This window comes from Pteropus vampyrus, unplaced genomic scaffold (assembly GCF_000151845.1).
Source record: "Pteropus vampyrus isolate Shadow unplaced genomic scaffold, Pvam_2.0 Scaffold96, whole genome shotgun sequence".
NCBI classification, from domain to species: domain Eukaryota; kingdom Metazoa; phylum Chordata; class Mammalia; order Chiroptera; family Pteropodidae; genus Pteropus; species Pteropus vampyrus.
This window is the reverse complement of record NW_011888877.1, coordinates 3,467,386-3,473,878: the sequence shown is the minus strand read 5'-3', so window position 1 is coordinate 3,473,878 and position 6,493 is coordinate 3,467,386.

Genomic DNA, 6,493 nt, shown 5'->3' with positions numbered 1-6,493 from the left:
CAATAAATGCTATGTACTGTTATTTTCTGACAGAATTAGAAAAAAATGTTTATTAAATACCTACTACATGTTAGGTATGGTATAGGTGATGTGCTGATACAATTTGAAATGAGTGTGTTAAATAAAAATACTACAGATTTTGTGCATATAGAAAAATTAGAAAATAACATCATCAAGTATGAGACAACCAGAGGGACAAAATAAGTTCTAACATTTAGCAACGACCATTGTCAACATTTTGATAAATATCCTTTCAGAGGCATATATATATTGTATTGTTACATCTATCTATAAAACAATGTTTAAAGGGGGATCATTATGCATTTTTTGTTTTATCTGCTTTTATATTTTTTATTCAATATATTGTTAATATCTCTCTCTCTATAAAAATACATTTTCAAGTTTTAAAAGTGTGCATTCATTTTATCTGAAGTTTTAAAATTTAAATTACTTTTGGTTTTGCTATTTTATTAAATGATGGAAATTTAAAGAAATGAAAATGAGAATTAACAAAACAGTCCTCTCACCGGAAATTGGAGCCACTGTGGAACAAATCTCTGACGCCTTTAGTGAGCTTCCCTGAGAATTCAAGAAGCAGCAGGAATATAATTGAATTTCCCATTTTCAGCTGAAATGTTGAGAAGTAAAAAAAAAAAAGAAAGGATAAAATGGAAAGTCTACAAAGATCAGACATGAGAATTTTCCAAATAGCAACATCTATTGCATGTACTGCTGGAATTTGATGAAGGCCATGTATGTGTCATAGGGTCTGAGGACAGTGAAACAGAAAGAGAAGTTGAAATTCTATGTGCTCAGCTTGGCGGTGAGCTTTGAGGAGCCCGTCCTCTTCCATTCCCTGACACCAGGAGTCCCAGGAGAGACTGAGGCCTCTATTTCTTCTCCATCAGCTTTGCCCAGCAGGTCTCAGCAGGTCCCAGCAGCCTCTGGAAATGGTGACCTCTCCATAACCTTGGGCTCTTGCTAGCAGCAGGAACAAGGGCTGTAGGGTAAAAAGCTTGGGTGTTACCAGGCACATTCTTTAAAATGTTACTGAAATAAAAGCCCACACCCTAAAATCTGTCCTGAAAACTGGTCATTACTTCCTCTTAGTTCTACCTTTCTCTATAAGGGAGCAAATGAAAGGCCATTTGAGTGACAAGTAGAGCAGCTGCTGTTAATGGCTATTGTTGAGTTAGGTGGAGCCTGCGGGGGGCGGGGGTGAAGAAGGTGGAGGGGGATAATATTAGACTCCGATCTCAAAAATAAAGCACACTTATGCTTTATAGAAGAGTTTTATTGTTAAAATAATGTTTATTGTAGAAAATTTGGAAAATATCGATAGAAAGGAAAATATAAACCAATGGAAATCCCACCTCTGTTGATATTTTAGTGTACACCAGTCTAACATTTTCCGAGCACATTTACTTATATAAAATTAACAAAAATGAGATAATAGCAAACATATGTTTTTATAACCTGCTCTTTTTCACTTAACAAAATATCAGAAACATCTTTTTATGTCATTAAATGCTCTTTCACATCATGTTTTACCTTTCCACTTTAATTTTTAAGAGGTACTCTGCGACCTTACATCTCTGTTTTGTTTTATTTGAGCTTTAATACCTATTTTTATTGGATGAAACTGCCGCAGCAGCAGCAGCAGTGGCTCAAGTTTCTTTTTTATATAATAAAGGCTCTTTTCTCCATTTGTCTCCATGTAGTCGATCCATTTATTTCATTTAATTTATAGTAATCATACCCAAGAACATTTACTTGCTCCGGAACCTACTGCTAATGGGTACGGTCATAAAGCGCAGGTCTACAAAATGATAAGGAGCAGATAGATGCCACATTGCCTTGTTGGGCGAGTCATTGTAAATGAAGGGAAAGCCAGCTTCCAGATCTTTCCGTGGGATCTCAGACTTCTTAGCTGAGTGATGAGCCAGTGCATTAGCATGGATGCTTCTGATATAGTTTTGCCACAAGACATTTTTTGCTGTAGTATTTGAAACAGGATAACATCTTCTGGCGAGCTGGAACCCATAGTCCCCTGACAAATGATAATTATGGCCAAGGAAAAATGAAAAGAATGTTGGTCAGTGGAATGACTAGCTCAATTTCCACTGGGGCAATTGTTCTCTTCCTCACTCATGAAAAAAACCTGCCCAGCCAAGATTTTTCTCCTTCTGTGAGGCCTTCCCATGAAGCTCATTACCAGGAGCATAAGTAGATTAATTAACTAAATTAACTTGTTGATATAAAACAAAACCTATTCTCCTTTTGTCAACTGCAGAAATGGCATTTGTCCTTGATGTTGTTCTGTTGATTTTCCCAGGCACGTTTCTGGGTCCGGCTGACCTCAGCCGCATTGCGGCTTGGTGCCCACGGATCCCCCCGAGTTTGATGGCTCTTCCCTTTGTTCTCCTCTCTCATTCTGCCAGGCAGGCTCGGTGGTTCCTGCGCATCAGCTTAGATCCACACAGCACGGTGCCTTTCTCGGGTCCTGTTCGGACTCCCTCTTGCACTGTGCTTGCTGTACTCACCTCTTCCATCCCTCTCTCCTTTCCCACCTTTCCTTCCTTCTCTTCTTCGCTTTCTTTCTTCTTTCCCCATCTTCTGCTCTCTTCTTCCCTTCCTCTTGTGGTGACTCATTCATCTGCACCTGTGGTAGCCTCTTTTCCCAGGCTGCCTCGCTCCAGGTTCTGACGGCCATGCTGGAGGTGAGTGTATCAGCAGTTTTTTTTTTTTTTTGAATTAAATTAATTGGTTAATAACAGGTCATTTTCAGGTAGACAGCATTATAATGCAACACCCGTGGGCTCTAGTGCATGCTCACCACCTGAAGTCTGCTTTCCATTCGTTACCCCATATTGGCTCCCTTTACCCAGTTCGCCCTCCCCCTAATCTCCTTTCCCCTCTGGTAACCACCATTCTGTTGTCTGTATCCATTTGTGACAATATGGGTAGATCTTGAGAGTATTATGCTAAGCAGAGTAAGTGAGATGGGGAAAGGACAAAAACCATATGATTTCACTAACAAATGAACTGACAAAACAAGCAGAACCAAACTCATAGAAATCAACAGTTTTGACATCAGCAGGAGGTGCTGATGATGAATAGCCCAGTGTAATCACTCCTGCCCTGAGCCCTGCAGACCAAAAGAACCTGCCCAGTTCTTTGCCCCTGACCCTGTTCTGCTACCTGCTTTTCTGTCTTAGGCTGGATAAGTTTTATGCTGTCCAATGATCACCAGTGACTATGAAGCATGTGAAATACAGGTAGTCTACACCGAGAGGTACTGTAAGCATAAAACATACCCTGGATTTTGAGGCCTTAGTATGAAAAAAAATTGCAAACTATCCCATTAATTAAAAAAACATGTTGATCACATTGAAATAATAATATTTTGGATAAATTAGGTTATGAAAAATATATAACTAATGTCATCCACTTGTTTCTTATTACTTTTAAAAATGTAGCTACCAGAAAATTTGAAATGGCACATGTGGTGCACATTTTCAGCTCATACTATATTTCTGTTGGACAGCACATGTACAGACCTCCGAATGCTGCTCAGAATTTGCTATTTTCCAACTGCTAAGGTGTCAGAACTTTCTTTTTAGGCCATTATGATTTCTTTGTCCTTACTTTTGCTTCTTAGAAATGGGAAAAGACAAGAATATATACATTTCTGCTAATTTATTGTAAATATAACTTAAAAGGAAAAAAACAACAAAATCCCCGAAGCCTTATTCATGGTCAGATTTTGTTCTATAATGATATCCAGATTTAAAAAATGCGCCCAGCCTTTCCCTAGTTTCTGTTCTTGGGCTTCCCTTTGTTCTCTCGATGGGTCAGGCCATCAAATGTCTACCATGACCACAGCCTGTGATGAAGGGGGCAGGTCTCTGTGCCCATGATCTTGTCTAAGCCCCCTCCTCATTTCCTCCAGAGCTACTTAGACTTGCCTCTGGGACAACCAAGAGGTGGACCAATGACCCAGATATGAAAAGGTGAGCTGGGCTGATCAGTATGTGTTTCTGATCTGGAAACAGGGAAAGAATAAGGCTGTTAGTGGGAGGTGAAGACTAAAAGAAGCTAAGAGAAGCAGTAAGGGCCGTGTGTGGCCATGGGCAGCCAAACTGATAAGGAAGACGCTGTGAGGAAGCAGGATCTGTGAACAGGGAATGCTGTCTGTGGAGAGCATGTAAGATAAACAAATGAGGGGACAATAAGCAAGTAGGTAGTAACAGAGAGAAGCAGGCATGTAGCGATTAGCTCAATTATTCTAATGACAAATGTCTTAGTCCATTTGGGCTGCTCTAATTGAAATACTACAGGTTGGGGAGCTTATAACAACAGAAATTTATTTCTTACAGTTCTGGACGCTGGGAAGTCTAAGATGAAGGTGTCAGCGGATTTGGTGTTTGGTGAGAGCCATTTTTCTGGTTCATGGACAGCACTTCCTCCTTGTGTCCTCATGTGGTGGAAGAAGGGAACTCTCTGGGGTCTCCATTAAAAACACACTCGTCCCATTTGTGAGGGCTCCACAAACAATCATTCAGATTATAGCAACAGGTTACTCAAGTGGAGATCCTTGAATTGATTCTATTACAGATCTATTTTTTTTCTTGTGTCTTTACAGATTCCTTATTTTGAAATTTGGTTGTTCAACTTTTCCTGGGTTCCTGCATATGGCAAATGACACTATGACTGTCTTTTCATTGAGAGTCCTTGAATGGCTGTTTCCTGTAACCAGAGTCTAAAGGAAATACTACCTTCATTTTGCATAATTTTTAGAGTTAATGTTTTCTTTCTTCCTAAAACAGCTTTCAGCTTTAGGTACATTCCAGCCCTTTTCCCCTCCTATCTTTCCGTTAGGTCCACACAAAATTTTAATCAACCTACTCTAACCCTAGTTTTAAAAAATACCTAAAACCATTTTTTATTAGCTGCTCCAAAATCACATAATCTAACATTACTTTTTGAAAAGATTAAAATTTTATTTGCTTTTGTGTATATTAAGAGAAAGATGATCCCTTAATTTGTCACTAAACATAATTGCAATTCTTGCCAAGCAAGTTAGAAATCTACTTTCATTTGAAGTTCAAAATTGATGCTAATTAATGAGTCAGAGCTTTGGTGTAAAAAGTATAAGAACTTACTATAGGGAATTAAAAAAAACTTATCTTTTATTTTATCATTATTAGATCAAGAAGAACATTTTTCTTGATCTAATTCTTAATTTTTTTCAGTGGCAGAAAACCTTTTACATTTTTTATTGATATGTAATTGACATATAACATTATATTAGTTTCCAGCGTATGACTTAATGATTCAGTATTTATATATATTGTGAAATGATCACCACAATAAGTTGTTAACATCCATTGCCATACATAGTTACAGAATATTTTTTCTTGTGATGAGAACTTTGAAGATTTACTCCCCAAGCAACTTTCAAATATACAACATAGGATTATTAACTGTAGTCGCCATGCTGCACATCACATCCCCATGACTTATTTATTTTATGAGTGGAAATTCGTACCTTTTGACCCCCTTCACCCATTTTGCCCACCCTCTCGAGAACTGGATCTAGTTTTCAACTGCCTATAAGCCATGCTGAGGTAGTATATTAGTTAGCTTGGGCTGTCTTAACAAAACACCATAGACTGTGTAGCTTAAATAATATAAATTTATTTTCTCTTGGTTTTGAAGGCTGGCAGTCTGAAGTCAGAATGTCAGCACGGTTCAGTTCTGGTGAGGGCTGTCTTCCTGGCTTGTGGATAACTACCTTCTTTCTGTGTCTTCGCATGGCAGAGAGGGAAAGGAAGTGGGGGGAGGGGGAGACAGAGGGAACACAAAACCTCTCTGGTGTCTCTTTTTAAAAAGGCACTAATTCCATCATGAAGGCCCCACCCTTGTGACCTTATCTAAACCTAATTATCTTCCCAAGACCCCATCTCCAAATACCATCATATTGAAGATTAGACCTTCAATATATGAATTTTTTAGGTTACATAATTCAGTTCCTAGCACATTAAAGGCAAATCGTAATCTTAATAACATAACTTTTTCTTAAGTGAATATGTTAAGCTAAGTATTGTTTAAGTTTTATTTTTATAGCTGGATATTCATTAGGTTTGGCAGACAATTCAGAAATTGTCTTTGAATACATGAAAAATGTAATAATAACTCTTCATACTTGTCACCTCCCCTCTAATTTGTAGTAAAAAAATCAGGGAGTTCAATTTTATTAATTTATTATTTATTATTAAAGGAATTTCTAGGTCTCAGTATGTGTGTCAGTCAATCAATGAATCAAAGATAAAAAACTACTCTTAATAAAAAATAGGTATGAGTTTTTCACTGAGAAAGACCCTGCCAACCACATATTTGACAAAGGACTTGTACCTACAATATATAAAGAAATCTCAAAACTTAACATTAAAAAAATAAAAACCCACTTAGAAAATGAACAAAAGATATA